This window comes from Meleagris gallopavo, chromosome 2 (genome assembly GCF_000146605.3).
Source record: "Meleagris gallopavo isolate NT-WF06-2002-E0010 breed Aviagen turkey brand Nicholas breeding stock chromosome 2, Turkey_5.1, whole genome shotgun sequence".
In the NCBI taxonomy this organism is placed as follows: Eukaryota; Metazoa; Chordata; class Aves; order Galliformes; family Phasianidae; genus Meleagris; species Meleagris gallopavo.
In genome coordinates this window covers 104941606-104958122 of record NC_015012.2, presented here as the reverse complement: position 1 = coordinate 104958122, position 16517 = coordinate 104941606, and the positions used below count along the sequence as shown (strand labels likewise).

The following is a 16517-nucleotide window of genomic DNA, read 5'->3' as shown; positions in this document are numbered from 1 at the left end:
AAAAAGCCAATGCTAGCCAGTTAGATAACTGCATCAACCCAGGAAGGGACTTTGTCCTTTCTGTGAGAATACTACTGCATGTTCTTCAGAATATTTACAAGTAGGACTGTTCTTATCATCTGCACAGGCCAATGAGTCCCTGTCACTCTTTCACTCGGGATGGAAGCTCATATGCAAGAGTAGGAGTTTGTAACCACACACACAGATGTGTGGAAACAGAGTAATAGATAAACAATTGTACCATATAAGGCCATAATTCCACCCATCAGGAAAGAATGGGAGTAACTCCAGGTAATGGAACTGTTCATACATATTCACACAAATAATCTCAGCTTCCATCCTGACATTAATACAAGAACAGTCTTATGCAGCTTCAAATCTTCCCCTGGAGAAACAACATCGCAAGAGCAGAATGAAAGGAAACAATGTGTAGAAAAGAATGATTGTAGCCCTGCCTGCTATTTAAGCTAGGCTGATTAATCTTTAAGATCTAGCAGCTTTTCAGATTTTTGCCTCTCCTCCCTCCCCCTTCTTTTTATCAGTGGTTTAAAGAAACAGCACACTGGGCTCAACTACACCCAGCACATACACACACAAATCCCACAGTCCAAAGGCAACAGAGCACATAAAAACCAGCCCACCAGGGCATGTTCAGAGTGGAATAAAACTTAAGGGAAAACTGGCACGAATGGATCTCAAAGAGATACCTCAAGACGAGCAAGCACAGCCCTTCAGAAACCATGGGACAGCAAGGAATTTTGCTGTGTTACTGAACCAGAGCAGTCGAGGTTCATGCCTACAGGCTTTTCTCTGCAAAAGAGAGAGCCTGTGTCCTGGCAAGGTGGGAAAGAAAGGAAAGGAAACCAACATATTATCCAATGACAGTTTGCTTTCTTTCATATGCTCTGAAGTATGTGTGGCAAGGTGGGAAAGGAAGGCAAGAGGAAGTTATTCAGTGAAGAAATATGAATGAACAGAAGGCCCTTATCAGGAGGTCACTCCCGTAATACCTAGAGCAGGGCTGCTTTGTTCTCAGCAATGAGCAAACACACAGAGACAGACCATCCCCTTCCTGGAAACAGCCTCCAGCCTGAAGGCCTAACTGCAAGGCTGGTTAAAATAGCCTCGGCCATGTTCTCAGGCCTAGCTTGAAGTGCACAGCAGCCTCCAGCAGACCAGTGGGACCCCATTTATGTGGAACACACAGCAGAACCATGCAAAAAAAAACACCCCAAACTAACCACAAATATGAATCACAGTGCTGAAGATTTCTAGGGAAGACAACAGAGAAGCAGACCACCACCAATGACTGGGATACAACCCCACATCTCAGCTCAAACACAACCTAAAGGCTGTCTGCCTCTGCTAGGAAAACACCACCTATATAAGACAAATTGGTGCAATGCACACGTTCCACAAAACCCCAGCTTACACAGTAAAGAGAATATATATTTGCTTTGATCTCAAGCTGCCCCATGAATTTTTAATACCACAGCTGTAAAGCAAGAATCTTTGGGTAGAAATCAGCAGAAGCAGTGGAACTCGAGCACGCTACTCATTTTGGGTTAAGAAAATCCATTTCCAATGCATTCCTATTAGAACCATTAGCAGTCTCACACAAGGAGGAATGCAAATGTCATTCACAGCAGTGTAGCTGCAGATTATTCTCCTCAGCCTACCGCTCTCCCTTGCTTTCTCCAAAACAGAGCAAGTAAGGAACCATTCAATCTATTTTGTTGTCTTTGCTCCTATTAGCAGAGATGATGCTCAGTTCAGATTCTGCTGTCCTCTCATTTTGCTTTTTGTTGGAAATAAGTCTCAACTTTTCTTCCTCTCCCAGGAAGAACTTTAAACCAAAAGTGCTGAAGAAAATACTTCTCTACTACGTACCACAAATAGGTTACAGCTTCAAGTGCAAAGGGACAAAGAAACCGAAATGTTTTTATATGCATACATCAAAATAAAATCAGAAAAGATAAACGTTGGTGAAAGGAACTAATCCTTGTGCTTCCAATGATGTAACTAATGGAAACAACATTGCAGTGCTGTTTCTGGTTCCTTTTCCCTCAGTTAAAGAATTAGCACTGCTGTACCGTGTTAGAAATGGTGTTTGCACATATTCTGTATAAAAGTAATGCTTTAGGTAAACTGAGAGGCAGTCATGCTCCAAAACTCTGAGGCTGTCAAATACATGTGGGTGGTGGGGGGGGTGGGAAAAGAAAGGTGAGTATCCTTAGTGAAGACTAGAAACTCTCTTAGAGAGATCACTGCAGCCACAAAAGCAAGCTCACATTGTAGCATTTACATAGAAAAAATGGGTTTCAGAAAATACAGTATTGAGACAGAGAGCATGATCCAACAGTATGAGGGGACAGGAAAGAAGACATAACTGCAGTGCTAATACAATGAGCAAGAGAACGGAAAGCCTACTGGGATCTAGAGGTGTATAGCTTATAAGGGAGGGAAATGACAAACAGCACACACCAGACCAAAAAGCTACCAACAGATCAGAAAACAACCTCAGCTTTCTAAAGGACAGCAGACTCAGTTTTTATGTACAAAGAGTACACAGAACAGGAGTTAAACAGTAACAGAGAGTCCTATAGATGTTTGCAGATAACCTAAAATGCAGAGACTTGCTGCTGTCATTCTGTAACACTCATGCTACTTTGGACACAGAGATGCAGTTTCCCAGACTTGCACGTGTCAGTGAAAAGCTGGGCCGTGCACCTCTCCACTGCCACCACCCCTCAGGAGGCCCTGCAGCCCAGGCAGCAGCTTGTGTGAGTGCTGCCCACTCACTGTGGGCAGAAACTGTCTGGGCCACACCAGATGTGAAGCTGTGCACAGGTCTGTATTACCCCAGCCAACTTCGTGTGAGCCAAGTGTGTGACCGAACACGGAGATAAGTGAGGATGGCAACTTCAGGAGGGGGGAAGTGGGGAAGTGGGGAGAGATTGCTTACTGTCCAGTAGAGGTGACTTAAATGACAGTATTTGTTCACCCCTTAAGTGGTGGTATAAGACAGGACTGAATTGTGGTATCAGAAAGAAAAGAAAAAGAACAAAAGTGACTTGAAGGCATTTGCTCACCAGGAACTGAACTATGAAGATCTCACTCCACAAAGGGCACCCAGCCTCCAGGTATGCAACACTGAATAGGTGAACACTGCAATGGTCACAGCTGGGAATGGCAGCTTGTTTAGACAAAGGCTCTATTAAGGATTGAACTTGCATAGGCCCCTCTTTGACTGGAATAGATGGGATACAAAAGCTATACTGAAAGCCTGAACCAGGCTGTGTGGATATCTTCAAGTACATACTGGTATCAGTGTTCACCCCGTCCTTAGAGTCATTCCTCAGCATCCACAGCTGCACTGTGCTTTAAAGAAGGCAAACTTCTGACCTGACCAGCACTGCCTTTCATTTATTATACCTGATTTTAACACAACTTAGACTCCACATCGTGATGTGCACCTCTGAAGTAAATCTTACCATGCTCATCCACCTATATCCAGGGAAGCACTGTTGTTACTGTAGATCAGGGTCTTGCTTAAAGCTGTATTTTCAAGACATACCCTTATTTTTAGGTGCATGCACCAATGCAGCAAAGCAGGAACTTCACTTAATTCACAGAAATCTGCCACATAAAACTCCAGTTAAGCAACTGCCTTCTAACTCTCCCCTGTGCCAGTTACAGACAGCATTAAGTCCAGCAGGACAAATCCATCTCAGAGCTACTATCAAAGACTTTAGAAAGCCCACCTTTCAAAAGTAGGAAAAGGGAAATAGCGGACAGGATGAAAAATGCCAGGGTTTATCTATACAAAACAATTATTGTAGTTTCTCCATTTTACTGAGTTCCCCAACACACCACTGAATTGCTCAGGTTGGACTGCACCTCATTCCCTAACAATGCAATAAATAAATGTGCAAGCACACGATGATCCACATGGACCTTGTTGGTACTGGTGCAACACATGGACTACAAAGACATTTCTTCCCCTAAGAAGATGACCTTTCTAAGGACTATGAGGTAGGCATTTTGATCTAGTGGCTTCAGGAACCTGAGAACATCACTAAATCAATTTTGTACTGTGGCTGACGAAAGCTCAAGTTAAAATGGATTTTAAGCTTTGCCTGTAACTGGAAACTAACTGCAAAAACGCAGGAACAAGTATGAAAAAGATTGTCCATAGGTGTTGGGAGAAGGGATAAGAAAGAATCAAGATGGAATGGGAGAAATATTAATTGCAGTTTAATTGGATTCTGCAAACAACAGGCATGGACAAGTTTCTCATTGCTCTGAATGCACAGAGCTCAGTCCCAGCATATCCAAAGCAATGCGGGGGGGCTCAGGACTGCCCAAATCACATCTCCACACAATTGTACCTCAGAATTCATAGCTCCTCTCTTTAACATTTAAAAACTAAATTACATTTGCAGCCACGATGTGCTGCCCTGAGCCTGCTGTCTTTTTTCAGAAGTAATTCTTAACAGAAGACTGAAGGACTATTCTCTTCATACAGTTGTTTGCAGGAAATTTAACACATGCTGTTAATAAGAAGGTCCACGCTATGGACTTGGATTTCTGGAGTGGGCAAGGAGAAAAAAAAAAGCATTTCAATTCCTGCACTGTGCAGTTCTCTATACCCAAGAGACAGCAACCATGGGAAGCAGCACCCAAGAGAGCACCAGAAGCAGATTTCCAAGCAGACTTTACTATGAAGGGCAGGGGGGGGGGAAGGCTGAAAAGTAAATTGTTTCATCAAATAATTGCAGGAAGGGCCAATGTCTCCTTTGGAAAGTGGACAGTAAACCTGTCAAAAGCAAAAACAATGCAGAATTAATTATGATTAAGTATGAAAGGTCTTAGAGCTCTGTGATCACTTGTTAATTAAAAAAGGAAATTTCCTTAATAGAGTTCCAGTTTAGTTGTTGCAAAACCCAGAGAGCACTCCCACTACCTCTAACATTTGTTATATCTTGTTTTAAAGGCTCACACACAAAAAAGCACTGAAACTTCATGGAAATTAAAGACACTCTGGCACTAGTTTTATTCCACACTTAGATATCTGAACTCACATAAAACACACGAGAACCTTCATCAACTCATTTTGTTTTACAGGTTTGACAAATCACAGAAAAGTAAATAGCTTACTATCTAACCTTTGTTAGCGTAAAGGAGCTCCTTGAAGAAAGCTTTGGAGTGGCTTGAAGAGGAAGGTTTTACTTTGCTATCCACTGGGTAAGAGGCAAGACACAGTCCTGATGTGCAAGAGGTACAAGAGGCAAGGGTGGTGGCCGTCTCCCTTCATCTCCTGCTTCTCCCCTTTCTGTGAAAATGTCAACACTGGAAACTAAACGCACCTTAAACTCCATTTCTGCTCCCACCTAACTGGTACATTTCGTGAGGGACAGAAGAAAATGAAGGCTTGCCCTGCCTACCTTTTCCACACTGTTCTGCAAAACAGGGGATAGGAAAACCTTTAAGAAAAATCTGGGTTTGTAGCACCCTGTCATGGCTGGAAGATCTATGTCCTTTCAGAAAAAGTTCTTTCTTCACAGCATGTACAAGCCATTGATAAAGGAAACCACAAAAACAGCATCTTGGACAGGGTAAAGTAGAATAAATGAAAGATAAAGGAGAATTAAAGGCTTTAAATCCACCTTTCCACTGAAGTGGGGCACCTTTCTGTGGGGCTGAAAGTAGGCAGCTCCATCATATCACTGTTTTAAGGCTTATAACACCTTTGCTGGAGTGAGGTTCCAGGCAGCAAGTCCTTTAGGAACAGGAGAAGCAGAGAGGACAGCCACGAGTGCTCCACAGTCACTGACCTCCAAATACCTGGGACCAAACAACTCTAAATTACAAAGCAAATCTAAATAATCTGAGGCTTGAATCTGCCTCAAAGACACGCAAAGCTCCTGTGTGCCCTATTCCATTCAAGATGCCATTTGTAGCAAAGTTTCTACTCTTGAAACTCGCATTTTACATTGAATTGAAAAGGCTGGAGAGAACTTCATGTTGCAGCAACTGAAAAGGGAGTAGCTGCACCACTGCTGGTACCCTCAGACATTAGCCACGTTGTTCAGAAAACAGTTTTAATACACAAAGGTGACATTTTAAGAATTTTAATAATTTTGAATGATACCTCATGTGCTAGATGCATAAAAAGGTTAAAGAAACATAGTTTGCATTTTAAAATGCTTTAGTGAAAACACATGAATTATCTTTATTAAATAAATTGAACCTTGTGTCCTCTACTGAAAGATTTTTGTATTAGTCAACCTCATTCCGCATTTTTTTCCACCTTATGTTATGAGAGGGAAACAAGCATTTTTGCATTTATAGCTCCTAAATGGTTTCTCAGTATGGAATTAAATAGCCTGTGATCTCAATTATCTGAATATGAAAATGAAGAAAATATTCTCTACGCACACGCAAGAGTAGCTACTACTGTCAAAAGGTGGCTTACTACTTCATCAGATTCTGGTTCCATGTGCTCAGCCAACAGTGACTCCCATCACTTCAATGCCTTCACTTCATCTCAGATATCCAAAGTAAAACTACATTGCCTAGATGCTGTTCAAATCCACTGCAAGAAACAGAGGCATTGCATTAGATGTCAATAACATATGGGGTTAAGAAAAGGTATATACGTGTGTATCTTTTCTTTTTTAATTAAAAAGACAATTTTGAATCCAGGTTGTGAACAAAAGTCTATAAGAAAGCAAGCAAAATTACAGAGTGGAGATGCTGTTTTTTTTAGCTAACTGCTGTTGTATTAGCTAACAACCAACAACCTATTTTCATTCTTATCAAAGACACCTGTATCCACCTGCTATTAAATGGATCTGCTGTCTGCAAACTAGACAGAGTTTTCAGCCTCCTGATAAGTGGTGAATTCGGCCCTTCAGGATCATGAAGAGTCCATGCCCTGGAATTTTAACACCCTCTTGGAGCAATATTGAAACCGCCCATCAGTGTAAGCAAAGGCAATCTAAACGGAGTGCCTTGATGGGCACTAAGTCTTTACCTCCAGAGCTATCTCCTGTCTGCATACTTGTACAGTGCTTAGCACCTCAGGGCCCAGCTCCAGTAATGCTCTCAAACCGCAATCACGTCACTCTAATCTTCATCTTAAGTATTTTATCAGCAATTTATGAGCAAGCTTAACCCACCTAAGCAACCAAGTATGAAGACCGAAAAAAGAACTGGATCCCAGCTTTCCAGTTATACAAGCCTCAGAGCAGGGAAGATAACACCTAGCAAGTTCCACATTCCAGAAACAAAATCCTGTGGAAGAAGGGGAGGTGGGAAGGAGAAAAAAAGAGGGATGAGCTTCTCATAGCACTGCAATGCCACAGGAAAGCGCCACGTTTAATGTAATCAAGCTCTACGTTGCAGCCATATGGAAACAATTTCAGTCAATAAACAACTCCTGCAAGAAGACAGCAGAGGAACAGAAAAATCAGATACCGAATACCGAGTTAGTGAGGAGGCAGGAAAGCCGCTGTAAGAAATATTTATGAGCACAAAACAGCACACATTTCTGAGTCTCTCTTACTTGTCTTAAACTTCCACTGGGCCGCACCTCAGATTTCAAGCAGTAAAACAGCACGGCTCTTTTAAAGTACCTTTTCCAGCCTCCAAAACGCTGTCTCTCAGTCCTCCTCTCTTTCGTGCCCCCTTCCAAACCTTTTTTCAAAGCCTATCTCTCTGGCGGCTTTCCCACCCGATCGCCAGAGAGGAAGCAGACATCCCAAACTTCAGACACATGCCTGACCCCTCCGCATTTCAGCTGACTGGACTGCAGGTTTCAAAACAGATGCTTTTCAATGGAGCAAGTCCTTTCACATACCTTTAAAGGAAAGAAAAAAAAAAAAGAAAAAGGAAAGCCAACAACAAAGCTACCTACATCACTTGTTACTGACAATGGTAATGATTTAAATGGCATTTAAATCAACTTTGGTTTCAGGATCCCCACCATCCTAAAAAGCAACAACATAAATACTGCCTGTCTACCAGAGAGATACATTCATGTGCAGTACTGATTACAGCTGCAACATGGAGGCAGTAAAGGCTAAATCAGTTTGGCATAGGAAGAGGGAATTCAAGGGAACAGCCAAGTGAAGGCAGCTGCGTTTTTAACAAAAAGTAACAAGGCACATTGCTACGAATAGAACAGAATTGACTTGAGTGTGACAAGGTGACACCAATATTTAACAGAACACTGCCCACGGAATGAACTGAGGGCTAACTCACAAGTGTCTCCCAAAGCAGGTATCTGTAAGGGTTAGAAGTTCTCCTCTCCCACCCAGCTGTGCAACCTGCCAGAGATGCACCATGGCATCCCCAAGAGCACTCCGCTTTTGTACTTGTGGCCATTCAGGAATAAAACACCATAGGATGCTCCTCTTACCAATCAATTTTTTTTAAAATGAGGGATTTTCTGGAACCCACCATTCAGGATGGCTGCTCATGTTATGCTAACGCTCAAAAAAGGGATGGAGCAAACCCAGAGCACTGTGCAGTTGGCCAGCAGCGTGCCAGCCCAGGCAAGCCAACAGAGCAAAGATTATCCCACTAAAGAATTAGAGAACAGGGACAGCAGTAATGCCAGTCAGCATGTACTCGTGGAAAAAAATGCCTTGATAAAAGGCTAACTTCACTCCTTAAGATTACAAACGTAGTCAAACAGAATGAATTATGTCCACAGAGTGTACTTGGGTTCCAGTGGAGATCCATGTCAGCTGCTCCATACCGACTGGTGCTTTCTGAGAGCCGCCTGTTAGCGTTCTCCATGTACTCTCTGGTACTGCACCATGTCAATTCTTTTTTGTCACTAAATTTCAAGTCTGATGCAGTTCAACGTTTTGCACTGCAGATAGAAATCTGTGACCGTCACCATGCCTATGGGAGCAGTACATCACTGTGAGGAAAGGACAGCCAAAGAAAGAGGTCCGAATATCTGCTTTAACCGTGCCCAGAAAAGCAAAATGAATCTGAAAACAAAGGCAAATTCGTAAACTAAGAAATGCAAACCATAATGTTAAGTGGCAGACTTTATTAGGAAGAACCTCAGGCTCAGAGCAGGATTTCCCTATGCAAAAAGGGTCCTACAAACCTTTTAAACAGCTGCATAGTATAAAGGGTCACTGCACTTGATAGTCTGTGTGGATAAGAGGCAGACTGGAACATTCACCATGTTTGGTTTCCACTATGTTAAAAATAAATGGAGACCATGAAGAATCACCGGATGATCTGAGTGCTGGAGAAAATGCCTCAGAGTGAGACTTAAAAGCTCAACTCTGTTTCCTTATCAATTGACTAACGTGATTACAGAGTGTAAGTACCTCCATGGCAAGAAAGCACTGGATACTAAAGGGCTCTAATCTTGTCAGGAAAGTCATAACAAGAACCAGCGGCAGAAGTTAGACAAATTCCAATTAGAATCAGCCACTTACTTGCAGCAGTGAGATGGCACACACTACCAGAAGTGAGGAGTCTGAAATTACTGGAGATGGACATTCAAGGCTGGAAAGCTGTCCAAGCTTTTTTTTTTTTTGGCAAACATCGGTTACTGGTCTCAGTTTCAGAGCAAATGATTAAAATTTAAAGACTTGTGATATAAAGCATATAAAACATATCAGACAAGGTGATTTAATTGTCTGTTCTCACCTTAACTTTTATGAATCTCCAATATGTTAACATCATTCTACTTCTACGGGTAAGGAAATTAAGAAGGGAGGGATAAGTTTCAAGTTCAGTAAGTTCCTTCTTTTTCAGATTGCTGTCCTTATCACTACACAGCACTGCTCCATCAAGCAGATGGAGCCCCTGTGAAATGCAGTCAGAGCAAAAACCACCATGAGGTCTGCAAACAATGCATAACACAACTGGGCAGAGCAAACTGGTGATGAACTGCTTACCTCTCCCATCTGTGGCATGAAAAAAATCAGTATTAGCTTAAATAACTACTTCTTATTCTGTGTAAATACACTTATGTCATTCATGTTTATATTACCGAGAGCAGCACGCACCACCACCCAGCCAAGAATCCTCAAATACTTTAGGAACATGCAAACATCTCAACAGCCCTGAAAGGATTGTATTCATGCTACATGCCGGTACACAGGCGAGTCAAGAAGTTTGCCCTGGGTCATAAAGCAAGACTTCCAGCAGAGCCTAGAAACGAGACAGCCCGCTGACATCTCACTGCCAGAAGAACTTTCCTTTTCAACCTCTGAGTACCGCTTAACATGTCAGAGCTGCTGCACACCCAGCAGCTCCAACTCCAAAGCCCCGCCAGTGAAATCACAAAGGGACTTCTAGTGAAAGCTGACATTGTAACCAGAGAATCTGATCATGGCAGAGAAAGTGTCCAAAATAAAGGTCAGAATAAATACCCAAGTAGAAACGGCGCTTGTATTTTATGAACTAACCAAATGCTTTCTGCTTCCATTAGTATTGCAGTACTGCTGGAAGAACAAAAAGCAGATTCAGGGCTTGCTTCAGAGCGCATAAGAAATGGGCAGTTCTAAATGCAGGAAATGACTATATGCTACACTTCCTAATTGATACGACATAGCTTATCAGAAGAATAAAACCAGCTGCTCACAATGCTCACTGAAAGAACGGCCCACAGTATTGTTTCAGTGGGAGTTGTTTTATTGACAAACTTCAGAAAGTGAAAAGAAAAGAAGGTTTCTGAACTGCTAAGTTCAAAAGGGGAGAGGAAACCAAAGCCAGGAATTCAAGGCAAGAGAGACTGAGATGGGGATATTCAGAACCAAACATAATTAATATATTTTGCATGCCTGGCTCGCAAATTACTTCCTTACTCCAATATTAATACCTCATCTACAACCACATCAGTGAATGGGATTTATAGAAATTTAATCTAACCTCCATAGATTCCTTACACGTACGGAGAACAAAAGAAGGCCCCTCCATCTATGAAGCACATAATAAAATCTGTTTTCCTCCGGCTGCAAAAAATTCTTCCACAGATCTGAAAGCAACACCCAACTCACAAGGCAAACAGCAGCTGGGAGAAAGCATTGCCAACATGCTGCGGACACACACACAAAGCTAGGTCCCTGTCCAGCCAGACCACAGAAGTACTTTATATATAATATATATATATAATATAAAACCTGATTAGCTACACCTGCTGATATGTTTCAGGACAGTGACTGCACTAAAACCACCATGAAATGAAGTAAACGTTCCTATGGAAATTCTGTAGGAAAAAGAGTTAACTGACCTTTCATACACTGGGGCTGCATGGAAAGATGAAGCAGAATTCACTCTGTCAGAAGCACTCCACTACAGCAGTTCCCAGTTTTAAGAGCAGTTTTTAACTTCAAACTCTGCATGCAGCTTTGATTAAAAACTGGGAAAGGGAAATCTGCACACAGACAAGAAGAATAACCAGTCCTAGATTATTTGGTACATAAAGAAGCACATCAAACCTGCAACTGTTCAGTATTTTGGTGTCCAGGTTAACATGGCACTGAATCAAAACTGTAACAATCATGCATGTGCATTCTTACGATAGATTTGAAGTCCAACACTGAAAAACTCCTATGAAACAAAGTAAGAAAAGAAAAGTAACGTAAGAAAAGAGTGCATCCCTTATGGTCTTATAAGAAAACTTATCCCAGTGCTCCTTTTGGTCTGATAGAACGGGAAAAAAAAAAAAAACACAAAACACCTAACAGCTTTAAAAGCAATAAAATTAAGAGAATAAATGAGGAAGACAAGTGTCAAACCACAGAAGTCAATGGAAGACGGGAAATTCTCCCATCGCTGTAAAATAAATAAATAAACCTCATTGACTCAGGCATTTGTGCTGAGTGCATTACAAGATTAGCCAAGAAATTCCATGTATTGACAGCAAATTAGTGTATCACAGGTGTAAATGTGCAGCAGCTGGGGAACTGAGGCAGCTGAGTACAACTGACACGGACTCAGTGTGTGGCTCTGAGTCACTCAGCCTTTATGCCTCAGTTTCTCTACCTTTAAAATACTGAGATCTTCATAAAGTACGTAAAGATTCACAGACAAAGGTACAAAGTATTACTTTATCAGGGAGCAGTAAAGGAGGAGGACAGTGGCTCAGCCATAATGAATCAAATCTGAACCATCAGAGTCCTGCTCCAGCAGTGCACCACACAAGTGGTGGCCATAAATCGATCACTTCTGATTAGGTTAGGCTTTACGATGCAGTAATTGTGATAGCAGCAGTTTCATAACTGTGAAACGAGCACTTTGCTCAGCAGCACATTATGCAGGAAGCCCGCCTGAACAACGACCTCTTTGGTCAACCTGACTGAACCAGCACAGAACAGAAGCATCCCAAACATAATATACGATTTTTAAAGTTCTCTACCATAAAAGCTCCTCTGGTTGCTTTCATGGCCGCAGGCTAACCCAGTCGAGTGGGAAGAGAGGGGAAGGAAATCAAACAATGCGATTTTTAAGAAAGACCAGAATTCAAGCATTTCTATCTCTCTGTAGCAGGCACAGCACAGAAATAAATGCATTTCTCACAGTGGCAAGATGAAATTTTCACTTGGCCGGCAACTACAGAGCCCATTCTCTGCTCCTCTCTGCGGACCACATGACCGCCTCAATGCATAAGAACATTTTTTGTGCCAGCTCGCAAAGAAGACCACATAGTTAATAGTTTGCAACCTCCTTTCCCCCAGAAGATCTTCAGTGTTGAGTAACAAAATTCCTCACATGATTTCAATGAGAGGGTTCACTTGTCAGAGGCTGCTCCGAGATAGTATCAGATGTCAGGGAGGTGCTGTTTAGATGAAGCTTTCCAACCCTTTCCTTGCAAGGCTCAACTGAAAAAGAAAAAAAACTTCAGGCTATACTTCTTCAAACTGGAAGAAAGGAAAATAATCTCTAGACATTATTTTTAAAATGTGGATGTAAGCCAATTAACGAGAAACACTGCAATTAAAGCCCTGACAAACTGGAGATGGAGGACTGATTACTGCCACAGACTCCACGCAGGACCCTGAGTATCTTAATCCCTCCACACCCTGGTTTGTCACCTGCGAAACCAAAAATAACACTTTCTTTTCATACCTTGTTATTCCTGCTTGCTTTGTTCCCCAATTTATAAGCGCTTGTCCAAACACTCATCTTTAGCACGAACACTGGAAACGGCATTCATACTAACATACAATCAGTCTGCATGACTGAGTGCTCAAATGTGAACTCCTAGTATACTTGGCTGCCCGGCTGCCCTAATCTCTGTACAAGTCAGAAAGGAGTTTTAGTCAACAGAGGAACACTAGAACGCTAAAATACAGTTTATTAATAATCTAATATATAACAACAGCTCTCGGGATGGGAGCTGACCAAAAAAATTCCATTTCTCATCATTACCTCCTAAAAATCCCACTATAATCATGCCATTGGTCTCACTCCATTGATAATACGCAAGATAATATTATCAGCATAGGTATAATTAAAGGGCAATCCCACAAGGGCTCACATGCAGATCCAACGCCTGCTCCATTAAAATCAGCATCAAGTGAAATCGACTTCAGCGACTTTAGAAGCGACTTTAGAAGTGTCAAAACCGCATAAAGGAAGGGGAGAAAGGACGACACGCTCCTCTGCAGCAGGAATCTCAAGTTGGCAGCATCCCTTCAAGAGCTCCATTTCAAATCCTAAACTTTGCATGAGCTGAGAACTGCTCGCCACAGATCCCAGTGCTGGAATGTGCGTTTCCGTAGCGCCCTTAAAAGCTCAGCACAGAAATCACAGTAAAACACAAGTTGCTTTTTTCAGATTCAATTGCGCAGTTCGTTTGATGGAAATCTGTTCATGTCCTACTGCATGCAACCAAACATCTTCAGAGATGCCTTTATGAAGCGGACGGTTTTTTATTGCTCGTGCTTCTGTTTCATTCATTCTTCCAACTCCTCTCCCAAACACCGTATCCTAAAAGCCCAAATCCCATCTCTGCCTCACTGACGTTCAACAAAGTGCAGTCCCAAAAGTTAACGACAGAAAACATCCGGAAATTCATGCTCAATGGAAATTAATTTTATTACAAATAAAAACCGTGTTAAAAACCAATGTCAGAAGCCCCATTTTCCCAGCTCCAGACACCAAGGAAAACACACATCAAACACTTCCATGAACCACAGATCATCACTATAAAGTAAACGCTTCATAATAAATTCAATTTCCAAACACTGGACGGCTGTGAACTTCTAATATTGCTTTGAAAGAGACCCATAAGGCTCACACAGAATCTGCGTCAGAAGTAGCAGTAAGCTTTCTGCAGCAGACACTGGCTCCTAGTTCTGTGGAATTACCGTATCGCAGTACTGGAGGGATGCATGTTTTCTAGAAAGGTCAACAAAACATAAAAGAATTGCTCAAGATTGCTTAATAAAGTAGCCGTAGAGAGAAACAGGCCTCATCCACACAGTATTTCCTTGAAGATTTCCTTACCATTCTTTAAATACCCTGCAATTTCACCTCTGGTAGCATTCCTGTAACACAGCTGGCAGTCTGCATACCACAATGTCGTCTAGACCTGCTCTGAACAGAGTTGGATGACACAGGAGTAAAAATGCTGATGCCTGTTCGGGTGCCTGCGCTGTGCTGAAGGAACGATAGGAGGAAGAAGAGGCAGAGCTGAACAAGACACAAGTTCCTTGTTCCTCATCTCACGCCCAGGCTCGTCAGACAATCCCGTCAACCATACAGAAAAGTTGTGGCTGTCATGGGGCTAAAGAATAATCTTCACAGAAGGGAAAAAAGCATTCCCAAAGCCCTGTTAGCTGATACAGCATCAAGCACCGCTCTTTCACAGGGGTCTCAGAATGTGCAGCTAACAAACACATCCCTACACTGCTATATCCCGTCCGTTTCTCACTTCTCTCCTACTTCCCTCCCCCACCTGCGTCTCAGAAATGTTTTCTTAGCAATTTGGAAGAGAAATGGCAAAAAGGAAAATGCAAAAACAGAAATAAATTAAGTTTGTTCCCCGCTGTTGAACGATTTGGCCGTAGCATGACAAGAGGAAAAAAAAAATGTTGAGAGTGATAAATCCATATGTACCCACTCCAAACTACACCCGACATCCCAAGGGACCCGATGTAATGGTAAATAAATATAGATGCAGCTCCTACTAATGAGGTAGGGTACAGCAAGGCCAAAGCAAATGCAATCATCTCGGGGAAAAGAACTGCACAGGACTCCTCCTCTCCCATCCATGGAGGAAATCAAATACCAGCCGCACCATCCCAGGAAGAAAGCAGTGTACCTGATGAGCCCTGCAGCAACGAGCTGCACGGGATGCAAGCAGGCACTTCAGGGCTCTGGCAACCAAAGACCATCTGCACAGCACCGACCCTTTCTCTACCAGTTTTCCTTTCTCCAATACAATGTCCTTTACACGCTGCCTTACAGGCAGATTGTAGTTTTCCCCCCAGTTTCCTTCCCCTCCATCCCTATATAGTTGGATTGGGGGGGGGGGGGGGCACGCAGCCGGTGTCCATCAGATCGGCTCCCATGTTGCCAAGCCGTGGTCATCAGGTTAACACTTTCCTCCCTACAAAGTTTAAACCTTCCCAGCTTCAACTCACGTGCATTCTGTACTTAAAGCCACTTATCTGTAGTCCCAATGAGCACAAGAAGAAATTAAGATACACCCGGCTCCACAGTCAGCATGCTTACAGCCTTTATTTTCCTCTTCCTTCTTCCCTTCCCATCCCCAAAAAAGCATTTTGTCCCCTGCACGAGGGGGGAACAACACCACGCATCCACAGCTTTTTTCAGACCCATTGAAAAGAAAGGGGAATAAATAAATAACCATTCCGAAGAAGTACTCTGCAAAACAACCGAAAAACCCACCAGAGGTGGAAGAACTTAGCCCAACCCGCCTCGAATGTGTGATCTGAGCCGAAAAAAACAAGGAGAACAGTACAGAAGTCGGGTTGGCTCAGCCCCGGAGCGGGGCAGGTTGGGTGGGCAGCATCCCCTGTCCTTTCCCCGGCCACGCTGGGCTCAGGGCGCTGCTCAGCCCCGAACGAAGCCGGGCACCCACAGCGCAGCACCGCAGCTGCTCTCCCCGAGAAGTAAGGAATAAACAAGCGGCTGACACCCCGCCCAAACCTTCCGCACGCGTTTTTAAGAACGATTTCTCGCCGGCTCCTTCTTCCCATCCCGCACAAACGAATCCATTCGGGTCGACGCCTTCGCCCTTCCCGAAGCCCTCCCGCAAAGCCCGGGCAGCAGCGTGCCCCTTCCCCCCCCCATATATCCGTAGGAAAGCAGCGGGGTTCCCCCAGAATGGGTGATGGGTCCCTCGGGGGTCGGATCCCGGAAAGGAAAGAGGGGAAAAAGGGCTGAGAGAGAGAAAAGGGGGAGAAGAGAGATGAAGGAGAGGGCCCCCCAGCCCCGCTCGGGGTTCGCAGCCCCTCAGGCGGCCCCAGCCCGAAGTCGGCAGCCAACAACACCAAAACAAGCCG

At 43.2% G+C, this 16517-nt stretch overlaps 1 protein-coding gene across 15 annotated transcripts in view; it reads right to left on the bottom strand.

Annotated features, from left to right (window-relative positions):
- The window catches only part of HMBOX1 (homeobox containing 1), a 113518-nt gene extending 98588 nt beyond the window's left edge, over nucleotides 1-14930 (bottom strand). For 7 of the 15 annotated variants that reach the window (XM_010708094.3, XM_010708098.3, XM_010708100.3 and 4 more), the window contains exon 1: nucleotides 12754-12858. The gene's annotated coding sequence lies outside the window, so the exon portion shown is untranslated. Of the gene's footprint in view, nucleotides 1-12753; nucleotides 12860-14493 lie in introns of those variants that run through there. The other 8 variants (XM_010708095.3, XM_019613387.2, XM_010708101.3 and 5 more) reach the window with 4 other exon arrangements.
- Between the last annotated feature and the right edge of the window lie 1587 nt (nucleotides 14931-16517).